The following is a 14,443-nucleotide window of genomic DNA, read 5'->3' as shown; positions in this document are numbered from 1 at the left end:
CTCCAGGGCATTTTCCCAACCCAGGGATTGAACCCCGGTCTCCTGCATTGCAGACAGATTCTTTACAACTGAACCACCAGGGAAGCCCTCCACACATCAGAGACAGAAATGAAATCACGTCACTCTTATAACTCTCAGTGGCTTCCGCACTAAGAAGGCAACATCCCAAACTCCTGGCCAGACCCCCAAAGCCCTATATGATTTGCCCTCTGCCTTGGTCTGCTCCATCTCCTCCGAGAACCAGGTTCTGTTCTGAGCCCCAGTAGCAGTGCCACCTGTGGTCTTGGCCCCTCTGCCCCATGCTGACAACACCCATGCCCAGCCTGTGCTGTTCTGCTGGCTGTCAGACTCCTCTTTGGGAGCATCTTCTCCCGCAGCTAGGTGGTCCCATTGCCCATGGCTGGCTGGCACTCATGATGCATCTGCCTGCAAGCTTGGTGGATCATAGCAGCCACCACACTCTCCCATGTGATATCACCCACGTGTCCAGACCTGCTTCCGCAGCTGGAGCTAAGTCCTTTGCCTTCCCTACTGCACACTTGTCATTCTGTCTCCTCTCTAGATCTGGCTTCCGTTGGTCTGGCTCAAGCAAGGAGGAGACAGGAAGACTATAAAAAGCAGGAGAGGGAGAACCATTTAGTGCAGAAGCAACTGGCTCTTTTGCCAAATATCTGCGAGGCTTCTTCCCGTGATTCATGCAGGTCTCTGTTCAGATATCTCATCAAAGGCCTTCCCCATCACTTTTCCCATTGCCACTCCCTGCTTCTTTATCCTGCCTTTTTAAAGTCTCTACCTGACATTATATTTGTATGTTTATACATTATCATCCAAAGAGCCAACTCATTGGAAACGGCCCTGATGCTGGGAAAGTTTGAAGGCAAAAGAAGGGGGCGGCAGAGGATGAGATGGTTGGTTAGATAGCATCACCGATTCAATGGACATGAATCAGAGCAAACTCCAGGACATCATGGAAGACAGAGGTGCCTGGCGTGCTGTAGTCCACAGGGTTGCAAAAAGTCGGACACAACTTAGCAACTGAACAACAACATTATTATCTGGGTCCTCCCATGCAGAAGGCAGGAAGTTTCTAGTGGTGCCAGGCATTCCATGACTTGTGGCTGCACATCCCTAGCGCCCAGAGTGGTATCTGACACATTTAACTACTCAGTAAATAGTGGTAAACTAAATGAGAACAATAGTACCACAGAACTGAAATCCATAGGATACACTGTAACTGCTGACCTTTACAACAGATCTCTCAAGCAATCAAGGCAGAAAAGTTTTTTTTTTTTTCTTCCGATTAAATGAGATGTTCCGGAAGCCTTTAACAAAGTTTCTAGAACATAACAAGCCCAGCAAAATGTTAGCTATTATGATAGAAAATATTCTAGAAAAATGTACATGATTTTGTTAAACCTTCCTTATCAGGCACACCCAGCTTGTTTCCTGAGAGTTTCAGACAGCTAGAACTTTCCTGGAGGGTTAATCCACTGGGGAAATACGGGGGTGTGGTTGGTACCACCAGAATCTGAAAATATCTGAGCCAAACAGAGGGCATTTTAAATATAGGTATTGCTGATGAAATAAACATACAGCCCCTTGTCCAAAAAAAAAGTCACCACTTTAAAAGATAAATGAAGAAAAGGTTTCAGACTGATTCACGTGGAGCCTTTGAAGACATAAAATGTGTGGAAATGTGTGAATTATGCATTTCTTGGGATATATGCTTTTAAGATTAGTAAGGGACAAATCTACATTAGTATTCAAGGCCACAGAAACAAGTCTGTTTTACAAATTACCATGTAATTAAACAGAAGGCTCACAAGATCTATTTTAAGCACATCCTTCCCTTAGTCTTAGTATTCTGCTCACCATCTAAGTCCCCTCTAGCCAAAACCACAACTTAAAAACTGCAAGCTCATGGCACTGTCAAGGAATATTTTCTAACTGTCCCCTAAAACTGCCAGACGAGCCGTGTTCCTGTCATGAATAAGGGTATCAAGAGGTTGACAGGAGGTTAAAAGATGGGAAAAATATAGGAAGAAGGGTAAAGCTTGAGGGTGAGACAAGACAGGAAACGTAAAAAAAAAAAAAAAGTGTTATTTATATTAATGATAGTTAAAGGGGCAGTTCATCATAAAGTAGAAACCTCTAATGAAAGTCTTTAAACCTTCCAAGTTTTTTTATAGTACAAAGCAGCAGAAAGAGTTAATGGTCCTGAGATGTTACCATTTATAAACTCCCCTGCATCTGAAACTGTCTTAAACTCTATATAAATCATATCTTTACACCTGTGAAAGGTCCTCCTTTTACAGGTGAGCAGAATGGGGTTCAGATCAGAAAAGTTAAGTGATTTGCTCCCAAGTAGTGGGGATCCAGAGCTGCAACTGTGTTTGTTCCAAAGTGGGACTCTTGGCTGCACTGATAATTCCTCAATGATTCTCAAGTGCTCCTGCGTCACCAGTTTGCACAGGTTCAATGCCAAATGGAAAAAAACAAAGCCAGTGTAGTCTGTTCTCATAAGGCTAAATTTACTCACTGTTTAAATCCTGAAATCGTTTCATGTTCAAATATACTTCCATAAAATGAAGGATATTTCAACATGAAAATTTCCCCCAATCATAAAAAACAAATTTTAACATGAAAAATTAATGAAAAGAATAGCAGAAGTTTTTAAAATAGCCTTACTCTGCCACATAAAAAGTTGATCGTGCATCAAGTGCCAAAATTTCTTTTGAAATTTTACTGACCCATGAAATAAAAGACTGGCACTATTGCACAATAGTCAGTATTTTTCAATGTACCCATCAGGGGTTTATGAGGTCATCTTAGTTGGTCATTGCCTGCACTCTTTCTTTCTATGTCAATAAAATAGAATAAAAAATTGAAAACACCAGGAAATAAGGACAGGTAGCACAAAGGTTAATAAATGCTTCATGAAATGCTTGTTTTAATTTTATACATAAATGCATGCTTGTACTGAGTTAGGATGTAAATTTTACTTCTTACTGGGGGTCATAGTCAAAAAAACTTTGAAAGCCTTTGTACTGTTTTTCTTAGAGTAATGCATATTCTTTATTGAACATTTGTAAAACAGAAAAATTGTATAAGAAGAAAGTTTAAAATCATCTATAATTCCATCACTCGCAAATGACTATAATCAATGGCTTTATCTCCTAAGCATGTTTTTATATTACACAAACACTAGATGGACACACAAACACTAAATATTCCTAAGTCCTCTAACATGGCACCATGATTTAAATAGAAGCCTGATCCTCAGTGGCTTTGTGCCACAAATGAGGGAGAACACACATTTTTTGGTTTTATTTTGGCTGCAACATGTGACTTGTGGGATCTTAAGTTCCCCAACCAGGGATTGAACTAGGGTCCATCACAGTGAAAGCAGCCAGTCCTAACCACTGGAGCACCAGGGAATTCTGGGGAGAGGGGAAATACTCTTAAACAAGATGAACTAGTGTGATTTTGGATGCTGAGGCTGAGGCATCTATCAGTCTCTGTGATTACACCAATTGATAAGGAGGAATTGATTTCTATCTACCTGCCCATGGAAGGAATGCAATCTTCCACCTTAAGTGAAAGTCACTTAGTAGTGTCTGACTCTGCAACCCCATGGACTCTCCAGGCCAGAATACTGGAGTGGGTAAACATTCCCTTCTTCAGGGGATCTTCCCAACCCAGGGATCAAACCCAGATCTCCTGCATTGCAGGAGGATTCTTTATCATCTGAGCCACCAGGGAAGCCCAAGAATACTGGAATGGGTAGCCTATCCCTTCTCCAGTGGATCTTCTGGACCCAGGAATCGAACTGGGGTCTCCCGCATTGCGGGCAGATTCTTTACCAACTGAGCTATCCGGGGTAATCTTCCACCTTAAAAGTCAACATTTGACTCCACCATGAACATTTTCAACAAGGATTCAATCAAAGCAGATTATACATTTGCTTGGAATTTTGCTTCCAAGTGTTAAATATGGTATATTTTTAGCCTTGGGAGTGATGGAATTTGTGTTAACAGGTCGTGGTGAGAATAATCAGTTCACAGTCAAGCTCCGGGTGCAGGCAGTGTTCACGTGCAATAGCGGATGACTTTGAAACTCTGGCAAACCTGGCTCACATGCTCTTGTGAGAGAAATCGGACGTTTTAATAGTGAGAGACTGTAAATTGTGGGAAAGCAGTAATGTAGCCAAGTTCTCACAGTGCCACAAAGCCTTACGGATTAACATGAACTATGACCAGAAGAATTTCTCCCGGCGGGAATCGAGACTAGGAGAGTGGTCCAGTATGGCACCTCCAGAGTGGACCCCATCTTGCATTTGCTACAAAGAAGAGACACCCGGCACAGTGTGCTGAAAACGTCACTGGCAAGTAAAAGTGAACTTCACCATGAATAGGAATTCCAACATTATCAATTAATTTGTTTCCTATCAAACATGGGTGTCCTTACCAAGCAATGAAAATGAGGAATCTAATTTTGAGGCAATAAATGTGGAATGTTTAAATAAAAACTAAGTAAGTTGTAAGAAAACACTGTGATACATCAATAAGGAAACTCTAAACACAAATTTATATTCAAATGAGTTTTTTACTCCAAAGTGTGATTTTCACACTCGCAAGGTTACAGGAAGTTTATGATGATCTATGCAGATGTCAGCGAATCAGGGGTGGCAGGCCAATGGCCTATTTGGTAAATAAAGTTTTATTAAAACACAGTCAAACTCATCTACTGTTTATGGCTACTTTTGAGCTATGAAAGCAGCATTGAAGGATTGTGCCAGAGACCTTGTGGCCTGCAAAGCCAAAAAAAAAGTTATTCACTGGCCCTTTAAGAAGAAGTTTGCCTAATGTCAGAAATTCTGGTGAAGCAATACACGTTTTGAATAAGCTGTGGCCAGTTGTGAGGGCTTGATCCTCCTGCACAATGAACTAGTGATCCTTCTTTCTCTCCAGAGGTCATTTATTAAAGGCCATATAAATAGCTGTGAAACATAACAGGAACACCAGCGGGGTTTGGATTGGTGTTAAAACCAATTTCAGAGAAGTGTGACTTTCAGCGTTGGAAGGAACCTACTCAAAAGCTCTTCTGTGAAACTAATCCGGATGTTCAGCCCAGAGTCCAAATAAGGACCAAGACACTCAAGAAGGAACATTGCGACTCTCTGCATGTGAGACTCCAGCAATATCTTCCTTCCAGGTTGGAGGACACCAATCTGGAGCCTGCTTTTGAAGGCACTATGGAAACATTCTTCGTTTAACAACTTTCTTTCATTTGTCCTTAATCCCAGACCCACGGGATGGAAACCCACAGAGATACAGTCAGGCACACACTCATCCTGTTCAATGCAGGTAAACCACACAACCCTATAAGTTGAAAGTACTAGTGACCATATTTCACCAGCTCTCTACATCAAACCCATATGCTCACCTTTAGAAAAGAAAGCCGTGCCCGCTGATTGGGGTCAGGGTGCTCCAGGGGAATATTACCTCCCCCAGGCAAAGCCCTACAAGCTGATGGAGAGTATTTCCGCAATCCATCATGGTTCTTCAATCTGTCAGAAGAAAGACCTTTATTCAAGTTGTATTGCTTGATCTGAAAGCCAAACTCAAAATCTCAATGCCGTCCTGACAATATTTCTATTAAATAAAATCCTCCCATGTTGTTGGGGGCTTTTAAATCAATCTGCCACAAAAATCTTCTGAACAAGTTAATAACACAGACGCTGACTCACACTCTCCAGCAGGCACTCCTCCACAAAGAATCAATGGACTTTGTTCAATCTATCAAAACAGTTAGCAGTTGAGCAGTAAAACAATTAAAATGCAGCTCTTCTTTGTATTCTTTCTCATTTAAAAAAAAAAAAAAGGCAAGGATGCTGAAGTCTTGGGAGCAACAGAATTAAGAGCTGCTGAGTTCAAATCAGAGCTTCATTCCTTAGAATAGAGCTCACGCTTACTAGGTGCTCAGGACATAGAAGGCACTGAGGCACGTCCACACGATCACTTTCTCAGTCTACTTTTTTATTTACATTTATTTATTTGTGTTTATTATGAAAGCTGAGTTGATTTACAGTGTTCAGGTGTTAATTTCAGGTGCACAGAAATGTGATTGCCTTATATATATGTGTGTATATATATATATATTCTTTTATAGATATATATTCTTTTTCAGATTTTTTTCCATTATAGGTTATTACAAGAAAATGAATATAGTTCCTTGTCTCAGCCCACCTTTTTGAAATTTCTTTTTAATTTTTAAAAAATTTTATTGAAGTGTAGTTGATTTACAATGTTGTGTTAGTTTCAAGTGTACAGTGAAGTGAATCAGTTATACATGTATCAACTCTTTCTAAGATTATTTTCTCATATAAGTCATTAAAGATTATCAAGTAAAGTTCCCTGTTGCCCACTTTTAAAGATGAGCCCACTGAAGCTCAGAGGGTTGAAGGGACTTGTCCAAGGTCAAGCACCTAGTAAGAAGTGGCAGAATTGGGATTTAAACTCAGTCTATCTCTGAAGCCTTATTTTTTTGTTTTGTTTGTTTGTTTTGGCCTCACCACGTGGAGTCCAGGCTCTTAGTTCCCGACCAGGGATAGAACCCTCACTCTCTACTGGACCTCCAGAGAAATCCCCTCATTTTGTTTTGTTTTCACCTCCCAACTCTATGAAATGGTAGCTGGACAATGTCAACGGTCTATGAGCTCCTCTCTTCCCAGGACAGGCCAGGGGACATGCTGTTTTGTTTTTTTCTCTGCCTTTCGAAGCGTGTATCGGTACAGCCTTTCTTCAGATGATTTGCTTTAAGCCTTCTTCATTACATTCACAAGTGAGTCATACTTCCTGCAAGTTACACCAGCTCACCTTTCTGGGTTCCAAGCATTCACAGATATTAAGCTCATCTCTTATCCTGTGAATCTTAACTTCAATTTGAGGTCATTTCCTGTTGGCCTCATGTATCATCGATATGTGGAATTCACCACTCGATATTATCTCTGAAAGGTCTCTAATTTCCTTGGCCCTACTAGACTATGATTCCCATCAAGGAAAAATTTGCTGGCTCACTCACCTCTGTATTTCCAGACCTTGATAAACACTGACTAGATCAATGGACAATGTAACTTTGCCACACTTCAAGGCAGTAGGGAAACTAAGGCACAGGAAGATTAAGATAGCTTCTCTAAGGTCACAAAAAGAGTGGGACTTCACATAAGGCGATTTAAGAACCGCCATAACCTGGATGAGGTGTCATCTGTTAGAACAAGCTGGTTTTTCCCCTAATATCACACTACACAAAGAGGTTAGGAATAACATAAACGGATTTTGAAAGCTACCATCCTCTTTTCCCAAGTCTTTGGCACCAAGATAAAAAGGCTTTCGATCTTATATACAGGCTGTATGTGTGACTGTATCCAACACAGGGTGAAAAACTAACAGTTCTTTTGCCACCTGCCAAGTCTTCACAGTGCCATGAAGAAGAAAAGCCCACGCTCAACCTGCCTGGAAGGGGAGAAGCCAAGGGGGGGTGTGCAGAGGTATCCCAAAGTGCCGTCTTCCCCTTTGTATCCAGAAAGACCTTAAAAGAGACTGGAGCTGAGTATGTTCTAGTTAACATCATGGATAATGCATTATTCATGGATGATAAAATTCTAATCATTGGGATAAGAATGGGCACCCACATGAGGCAGTTTTGATCTTCCTTCAACTACATACAGACTATATAAGTGAAGGATTATTGATTTTTTTCCCTGCAGGCATGTGTGATGCTAGTTCCCCCACCAGGGATTGAACCCATACCCCTTGCATTTGAAGCAGAGTCTTAACCACTGGACTAACAGGGAAGCCCCAAGGACTACTGATTTGATTAGAAGAAATATTGGAAAATATGTCTGAGTATTAAGGCACTAAGTGCTTCTCTGGGGAGAAAATATATTAAATGTCAGGAAATGCAATGGGAATAAAAACACAAGTAGAAAATTGAATGGATTCATGTCGTGGGTCTCCAAGAATTTAGAAATCTGGCTACACATTGAGATTTTTTTTTTTTTTTTTTTTGCTCCATTGCTTCTGGCTGCATTCAGAGGCATGCCAACAGGCCGTGACTTAATAATTCCTGAGAATTTTCCTTTGAAGGTTTTCAAATAGCATTTAAAACAAAGCATGCCATTAAAAAAGACTCACTGATCACTGATCAATAAAATATATTCCTTTCCACGGAGTGCCTTTTTATAGCTCCAATGTGAAAAGCATCGGTTTCCTGCTACCCTCTTGGGGATCAAAGGCAGACTGATGTCAAGCGCTCAGAGCACAAAGGGGAAAAAGGGTCTCCGATAACTTTGTGCTTTATGTACAGCCAGAGGTGGATCATTCTGGTATAAAAGGATTTTTTTTTTTTTTTTAATGAATCCATTGACTCTGTAATGCAGGAAAAAAGAGGGTCTTCCCTTTCTCAGAATTCTCCTGATCCCATATTTAAGGTCAAAACTAGAAAGCATCCCAAATAAGGATGAAAGACTGGCTTTACTCTTAGCTCTAAAGCATGTACTGAATCCACAAAACTTGAGACAAGGACGCAGAGAAGGATCCACGAGTCTGGCACAGCGACTTGAGATGATGTTTGCTGGATATAAATCAGTCTTTCCTAGGAAATACACCCTATCTACGCTCTAAGAATTAGGAAACTTCTAGAATCTGTGCCAATGAAGCAGAGCTGACTGACCAAGTCGGAGAATCATCTACTTCTCCACCACACGTAGCTATCCTCTCCCTCACCCTTTGCACCTGCTGCCTGTCTTTTCCCACCTCCTGTTGCCATCTTTCTTTTTAAAAAATATTTATTTATTTGTATTTGTTTATTTAGCTACACCAGATCTTCGTTGTGACATGTGGAATCTTCAGCTGTGCACACAAAGTCTCAGTTACAGCATAGGACTTCCCTGACCAGGGATCGAACCCAGGCACCCTGCACTGGGAGCATGGAGGCTAAGCCACACGAGAAGACCCTGACAACTTTCTTGCATTCACCTTTTTCCTCTCCTTTTCTCCTTCTTCCTCAAAGCAAGGTTTTACTCGTGGTTACAAGCCACAGTAGAGTCTCTGCTTAAATGTACTGATTTATCAATCTAGTGTTAATCTGGGCAAAGAGGGTGCTGTCCTCTGCTCCTTACCGATCAGCTGGCATAAAAAGAACGGGTTACTCAGTAATACCAAGCTAGACCCAAGCAGCATGAAGTTCTCACAGGCTGATAGACCTCCAAATGCAATCCAGGGCATCAGTCATGCCTGTTCTCTCTGGTCAAAGGTATTCACTTTCATCATGCTTATATAAAGCAGAGTCCCTAAAATGACTGCCATCCCCAGTTGCTAATGTCTTTCATTTTTGCTTCCTCCTCCTCCAGCAAGACTGTTTCAGGGCACATGCAGAAATCTGCCTACTTAGCCAAAGAATGAAAAATGTGATGCTCTAGTGATAGGAACTTTTTTCATGAAACACTGAAATCCCATTTCCCTGCATTGTAATTTCTAGGTCATTACTTACTAAGCAAAGTTAGAATATTCCATTTAAATGTAAAATTGTCTTCTCCTAGGAACAGCAGAGCAGCGCTGCCATAAACAAACCAATTGAACAAGTTAGAAATTTAGTCTCTAATCAAAATAGGTTTGGGCTTCCCTTGGTGGCTCAGACAGTAAAGAATCCACCTGCAATGCTGGAGACCTGGGTTCGATCCCTGGGTTGGGAAGATCTCCTGGAGAAGGGAATGGCTACCCACTCCAGTATTCTTGCCTGGAGAATTCCATGGACAGAGGAGCCTGACGGGCTACAGTCCATGAGGGTGCAAAATAGGTATGGGGGGCTTTATAACAGTCTACAACGTAATAAGCAGATCTTAATCTACTACCCAATCATCTCCTGATAATGAGGTTATGTGCTTGGTATCCTTAAGATTCAAATCATCTCTTGGTGAGATCTATCATACGCACTTCCCAAGGGAAGAATACCCTAATATGTTGCCCCTTTCCATTGACTAAAGCTGTCGGAACCTCCATGTCTACAGGAAACCAGAGAGAACTTTTCACAGTACCAAGTACAAAAGCATGCTCTCAGCAGGACAGTTGATGAGAAGTTATTTTGAAAGTGTACAAATGGGTTTCCCTGGTGGTTCAGTGGTTAAGAATCCACCCTGCAATGCAGGGGACACAGGTTCAATCCCTGGTCCAGGAAGATCTCACATGGTGTGGAGCAACTAAGCCTGTGACCACAACTGCTAAGCCAGTGCTTTAGAGCCCGTGAGCTGAAACTCCTGAGCCCGTGAGCCACAACTACTGCAGCTGAGTGCCCTAGAGCTCGCGCTCTGCAACAAGAGCAGCCACCTCAGCGAGAAGCCCGCGCGCCGCAGCTGGAGAGTGGCCCCCACTCACCGCAACTAGAGGAAGCGCGCGCAGCAATGAAGACCCAGCACAGCCACAAATAATTAAAATTTTAAAAGAGTGTGGTGCAGCAAAAACAGAACTTTTCACATAGTCATGCTCATGTTAGTCGCTCAGTCATGTCTGACTCTTTGCGACCCCCCTGGACTGTAGCCCACAAGGCTCCTCTGTCCATCGAATTCTCCAGGCAAGAATTCTGGAGTGGGTAGCCTTGCCTTTCTCCAGGGGATTTTCCCAATTCAGGGGTCAAACCCAGGTCTCCTGCATTGCAGGCAGATTCTTCACTAGCTAAGCCATTTTCAAATATGGTAGGACCCCATCTAGGTATATCAGCATCCCGGTACTGAGAAGCAGGGGGCTGAAGAATCTAGGCAGAAATATACTGTACCTTGCCCATTTCCCCATGACTGTTTTGTTTTCCCTCAGGTTTAAGTTATCTATAGCTGCAACCATAGGTTCTTAATCTGACAGTGACTGAAATTATACAAAATTTCACTGTAAATAAAATAGCATTCATGTGAACAATGAAAAGGGGTGCACACTTACACAAGGAAAAGGACAAAGCATTATTTGGAAAGTTAAATGAGCTTTTTAGAGTTAGTACCTGTGTTCCTAAGAGTCCATGACACTGATATTGGCATGCCTTCAATTCTGCAATCATTCTTCAACACACAAATGAGAGCAAAGAATAGCAGTACATTTTTACACATAAGTATAAAAAACATTCAGGCTTGTTTTTCAGGCGAGAGTCTTTTTTAAAAGTCAGTGTTTTCCTTCCAAAAGACATGACTATTGCGTATTTATCCTATCTAAGTTGGGACTTTATCATTTCAACCAAAGTTCCTGGCAAATCACTCAAAAGAAAGAAGAGGACAACATGATCTTTAAAAAATGTTATAAATCTTCAAAGAGAATAAAGTTTGAATGAGTTTCTGGGTTCCAAAAGATGTAACATTTTAGATTTCATTTATTAAGGGCCTTGTAAGGCCATTACATAACCATGTTCATAGAACTGTAATAGCCAACATTTCATTAGCTCTGATTTTTCAAGAGAGCCAAGGCAATAAAAAGAGATATTAAAAGTTAGCTACATAGTACATTGGAAAACCATAATTAGTTTGATTTGGTCAAAGGATAGGACAGAGGCAAAAGATGAGGCTGGGAGAAGTCTGCCCTGGAGGACTTTAAATGTCATGCAAAAAGACTTAAACTCATTGTAAAAGAGGGTGTGTTGACCATAGGGATTTGGAGAAGAATGAGATGTGAGTTTTGGTATTAAGAAACTTCATATCTAATGGAAGTGACACCCAGAGAGGTTCCTGAGCTAAAGAAAAGCAAGAGATGGAAATCCCCTGGTGGTCCAGTGGTTAACACTCCGCGCTTCCAATACAAGGCCTGTAGGTGCAAATCCCTGGTCAGGGAATTAAGATTCCCACGTTCCCAGCAGCCAAAAGAAAAAAAGAAACAGAAAGGCAGGAGAGAAATGAATTATGGCTGAGAAGACAGGAAACCTTCTCTGAGAATGTAGCATCCCATCTGACCCCTGAGCTGCTGCTGCTGCTAAGTCGCTTCAGTCGTGTCCGACTCTGTGGAGGGGAAGGTAAAATTTTGATAGCAGTGGATGGTAACAAAAAAGCATAGTAGATGGAGAGGCCGGGCAAAGACTGGGAGTCAGAAACACACAGAGGAGAGCTAGAAAACGATGAGAATTTCAATTCAGCTGTGCATGAAGATGTACGGGGAGCACCCTACAGACAGAGGCTCCCCTCTGCCTGCAGTTCTCTATGGCACAGCACTCCTCGTGACCACGTCATTATTCCTAGCCATTTGTGTTTCTTTTCTGTGGTTGGCTGCCTGTTTCTAACTCCAGGCCAGGGGGTGGTAAACTTAAAGAACAAGATGGCAAATATTTTAGCATGCAGACGCTGTCATGACTATTATACTCTGCCACTGTAGTAAGAAAGTGGCTATAGACAGTGTGCTAGCGAAGCAATGAGACTGTGTTCCCATAAAACTTTATTGATTTAAAAAAAAACAAAACTGACCCACAGAATGTAGTTTGCAGACCTCTGCTCTGAACTGCCCGGCAACCGACAAGGGCTGGGGCAGTCTATATACACAGCCTGGTGTGGCAGGCAATGAATGTCTGAATGCAGAAGACAACTAATAGGGCTGTAAAGTTGAGTTGAGAGTCCATCTGACAAGGATATGTGCTAGGGAGTTTGGGCTTACTATTCAAATTAGCGGGACAACCTTCAAGGTGGTCTGGGTTTATTTATTTGGCTACGCCCGGGTCTTAGTTGTAGCATGTGCGATCTAGTTCCCTGAACAAGGATTGAACCCAGGCCCCCTGCGTTGAGAGCTTGGAGTCTGAGCCACTGGATCACCAGGGAAGTCCCTGGGGGTCTCTTTTATAAGCATGCTAATCCCATTCATGACACAAATCTACCCTTACGACCTAATCACCTCTCAAAAACCCCATTTCTACCATCACATTAGGGATTAGGTTTCAACATATGAATTTGGGAGGGCCATAATCATTCAGTTTATAACACTAGGCATAACATCAACTTATTCCTGAGGTCAAGTTGCCTCCTTGTATTAGTTTCAGTTTCTGGAATACAAGGCCTGACGAGCTACTTGAGTGCCCCTAGGGTTGGGGCATCTTACCAATCTCCTCTTCCCTCACTCCTGCTTTGTAACTGACATCCTGTCCCTGAGTCCCACTCTGACTTGGAGCACTTTCCCACATGTTTCTCTGATGCTGCCAGGTAAGCTGCCTGCATCTCCCATCTGTCTACCTTCAAAAGGCCTTTCTTCACCTTTCACAAGGCCATCCCTGTTGACGCCCGTCTACCTGGACCATACTGGTGGTCCAGTATGGAGCCTGTTGTGTTTTCCAGGTGTAACTCCCTGTAATCACAAGCAGAGAACACTTTCATCTCCTTCAAGGTTCTAGGTACCATTTACTCAACTTAGTCAACTTTCGCATAATGCTATAGGATGAGATAGGGTATGTTTCTTATCACCATGGACACAATTTGGTCTTAGCATAGCTATTCTGCACTAATATGCAGGCTCCAAGAAAGGGAAGCCTCTCCCCTCTACTCTTGGCGCCCTGATTCTGCCAACTGCTACACTATAGTAGCTCCAGACCCTATATAAGAGAGTAATAATAGGTCCACTCCAGTACTCTTGCCTGGAAAATCCCATGGACAGAGGAGCCTGGTAGTCTGCAGTCCATGGGGTCGCTAAGAGTCGGACACGATTGAGCGACTTCACTTTCACTTTTCACTTTCATGCATTGGAGAAGGAAATGGCAACCCACTCCAGTGTTCTTGCCTGGAGAATCCCAGGGATGGGGGAGCCTGGTAGGCTGCCGTCCATGGGGTTGCACAGAGTCGGACATGACTGAAGCGACTTAGCATTGATGTTGCTTTAATGAACAAACACACACCCTTATTTACTACTAGCAAAAGCTTCATCATCTCAACCAGCTAAAGATCTTTTAAGCCTCACACTAATATTTACAAATTTACAGAGATACTAATTGGATACTTAGTTCTCCAGCTATTGGCCTTTTGCTTATTTAGAACAATTCTTGCTTTTAAAATACCAGAAGCCTAAGAGGCAAATTCCACTTGCAAATTTTGCTACTTCTTTCCTTTAGGTAAGGACTTTTCAAAGAGACACTAAACAAATAGAATATCTAAAAGCTGAATTTTCCCAAATGTAAACTCTTCTACATTGCTCATAGGAACATAAATATTACAATTACTTTGGGGAAACATGTGCATAACTCTACACTCCTAAGCATATTCCCCAGAAAGACTCTCACACGTGGGAAGTAAAACACATGCTCAAGTATGTTACCAGCCACAGTGTTCAGAAAAGCAAAACTCTGGAAACAACCCACTGTGCATGGATCGAAGAATGAATTAAATACAGTATGGCAGATTCATATGAAGGATACTATACAGCCATAAGCGCTTAGCTTCCCA

General features: G+C 42.0%; 1 protein-coding gene across 2 annotated transcripts in view; it reads right to left on the bottom strand.

Annotated features, from left to right (window-relative positions):
- PITPNC1 (phosphatidylinositol transfer protein cytoplasmic 1) overlaps positions 1-14,443 on the bottom strand; it is a 264,780-nt gene that overhangs the window by 226,575 nt on the left and 23,762 nt on the right. The gene's annotated exons all lie outside the window — the stretch shown is intronic.

This window comes from Oryx dammah, unplaced genomic scaffold, assembly GCF_014754425.2.
Source record: "Oryx dammah isolate SB20612 unplaced genomic scaffold, SCBI_Odam_1.1 HiC_scaffold_8, whole genome shotgun sequence".
NCBI classification, from domain to species: domain Eukaryota; kingdom Metazoa; phylum Chordata; class Mammalia; order Artiodactyla; family Bovidae; genus Oryx; species Oryx dammah.
Note: the sequence above shows the minus strand (reverse complement) of the source record. Positions and strands in the feature narration are given on the sequence as shown.